Source organism: Sitophilus oryzae, unplaced genomic scaffold, assembly GCF_002938485.1.
Source record: "Sitophilus oryzae breed Bouriz unplaced genomic scaffold, Soryzae_2.0 scaffold_1408_pilon_pilon, whole genome shotgun sequence".
NCBI classification, from domain to species: Eukaryota; Metazoa; Arthropoda; class Insecta; order Coleoptera; family Curculionidae; genus Sitophilus; species Sitophilus oryzae.
The window spans coordinates 428886-432178 of NW_022146069.1; positions in this window are offsets into that span (position 1 = coordinate 428886).

Genomic DNA, 3293 nt, shown 5'->3' on the forward strand with positions numbered 1-3293 from the left:
TTTCGATTTTTTCCAAATAATTTCTGAAGTAACATCAATATTTCAATGAAAATTGGTGCCTGGGAGTTTTTTGACATGAGAAATTTGATTTTGATGTCAATATGGCTCCTACTAGTAGAGGGCGCCACCTACATATTTTTTAACCGGTTTGAAGAGTAATAACTTTTCGTCTGTACCTGTATAAAACTACTGAGTAAAAACATATACATTTACGACGTTTTTTACGTAAAAAGGTCTCTTGGTAAAAATCGCTACGCTAATGGTTCTCGAGATATTTGGAATCGAAATTATCAATACCTGTCATCATTGACCTCGTCATTGACATTAGTTAAACATGTTGACTAAATAGTTATTAAACTTAAATCGTAAATTTGAAATGTTTTTGTGCCAAAAGTTTAGAACAGAAACTGTTTTATCATCTTTTTTTGTAGAAAAATTTATGATTAATTTAAAAAAAAATAAAAATTTCCCAAATTTATTATTTCAATAAAATAACTATCTACTCAACGTGTTTATTTTTCGTCAATAATGACATGCATTGACTATTTCCATTATAAATATCTTCAGAACGGTTGCTCGTAGCGATTTTTACAAAGAGATATTTTTTATGTAAAAAATCATAGAGATGTGTATTTTTTCGCTCGGCAGTTTTATACAGGTACGGACGAAAAATTATTACACTTCAAACCGGTTAAAAATATGTGGGTGGCGCCCTCTACTAGTAGGAGTCATATTGACATCAAAATCAAATTTCTCATGTCAAAAAACTCCCAGACACCAATTTTCATTCAAATATTGATGTTACTTCAGAAATTATTTGGAAAATATCGAAATAAAAATGAAACTTCTACACCCTGTATCTCCGAAACTAAGCATTTTAGGACCTACATTTATACGAACTTTTTTACTTATTTTTATCTGCAGAATATGCTGCAGAAGTTTCCGGAATACAATTCGGACCACCCTGTATATCGATTAAAAATATTTTCAAGTTGACAGCAACTTCCTTATTCTAAATGGGTACCCCCATTTTTTATTACATTCATAAATTCATTTAAATATATAATAAAAAATTAAAAAAAATTATTATATAATTAAATTCTCTATAAAATTTTACGAATTTTTATATCAAACACTCTATACCTAACAACCTAACATTAACCGTTTTTGAGAAAAAAAAATTAACATTTTTGGAGAAAAAAAAATGCCTGTCAAAAAAAATATACAGCTTAAAAGTCAGTCCCAAATTTATTGATTTTAATAGTGATTTTTTGAATTTTTTAACCTCCATGACAGCTACGGCCAATATTGTATGACATTCAAACAATTTTTTTCTACGTTCAGCCTGGGACACCCTGTATGTCCCCCCGTCTCCCGTCATCAAAAGCACAAAAACGCAAAAATTAGACATTTGAAATATCTAAATACATCTTTCAAGAACATTTCAGTTTTTTGCAAATCCGTTGACGTTCTGTTAAAATGACATTATACTTGAAGTCAAATAAATAATCAAGAAGCAATACATTTTATATTAGAATAGATTAAAAAAGCCTCTTTAACTTTTCACTTAGAAGCTGGTTCTCTCATTATAAGTTTTTGGATTGTCAGAATCTGTGTCTTGTGCCCTGTGTCCCATGCCTGCTAACAAATCTTAGATTTGCGAAAAAAAATTGAGAGCTACTAAATTATACCGTGGAAAAATTTGCGGTGAACAAACACTTCTAAAAAGTTTTCCAAAATATACAGGAAAATAAAAATGCATGATTTTCAACATCTTGGCATCAACTTCATAAACGTGTTCCTGGGGTCGAAATATACAACCCTTACAAATATTCTCACCCTGTATAATTGACAGCTTAAAACTGTGTAGTGATACATTTTTTTAAATTTATTTAGTTTTATGATATGAACTGATCGCCTGACTAAATTTAATGACGTTATTGGAAGCTTATTATACGAAAATATCATTGCTCGCTAGGAATTCATGCAGTCATCGATAATGACCGCTACTCTATGACCTTTTACACACATCAAAGCGTAAAAAATGTAATTACACCTTATGTATGCGCATTATTAGATGTCTAATTGAAAGCAAAACACTTTTAATTGATTATCGTGTGTGTCTCTTTGAATCGGTTCGAGGAATCGTTGGTTGGTCATCTATGGCGCATAAACGGACGTCATCAGAAAAATAAGGTGACTCAGGAAAAATTGACGAATGACGCTGTCGGTGTACAGAAATCACGACTTTTTTTGTTATAATTAATATTGAATATTTTTAGATAGTGATCAATATCTATAATTTCAAAGTCTATAGACTTTGAAGAGGCTTTCGACTCCATATATTCTAAGGCAATAATAGAAGCCCCAGCAAAACAATGTATTAAGTTCTATAAAAACTCTTGCCAAGATATACAAAGAAGCCAAAGCAAAAGTAATGATATATAAAACAACCCCAGAGTTCCCAACTGGCAAAGGAGTACCACAGGGAGACGCGACATCTCCAAAGCTTTTTATAGCAAAACTAAAAGAAATCTTCCGTCAACTGGACTGGACCCACAAAGGATTAACTATAAATGGAAAATATCTTAATAATCTAAGATTCACTGATGACATAGTCCTAATTGCCAATAGTCCTGAAGAACTACAACCAAACTACACCAACTACTACCAAACCAAACACAATTTAACGGACTATATACAGCCAGCAATAAAGTAGGTCTCAAAATGAATTTAGCAAAATCTAAAGTACAACGAACTTGGGACCACAAATACACAGCTCGGGATCTCTACTACCAGAAATCAACCGAAGAATTAAGTTAGCATGGAATATTTTTGGAAGAAACTCAATCATATTCAAATCTAGAATGCCACTCTATAAAGAAGAAAACATTCAACCAATGTGTACTACCAGTCATGATCTATGCATGCGAAACCTGGACCCTTAAAACGGACATCATAAGGCAACTGCAGGTCGCACAATGCTCAATGGAACGAAATATGCTGGGAATAACCAAGAAAGACCGTAAAAAATAAAGCGGATACGACAAAAGACATACATACATACTGCCATTACTCGCTGACGAGTATTCAACACGCATCAAAAGATGGTCACGCAAGGCGTTTTCTTTCATGAGATTTTCTGTGACTGAAAAGCCCGATACATGATGTTATTTGCCTACCGCACTCCGGACATTCAGAAATCTCATTGCTCTGTTGCCTCTGTTGCCTCTTTACTTTTTGGTTGTCGCTGTTAACTGAGCTTATAATTCTTCTCCATTGATTTCTATTGT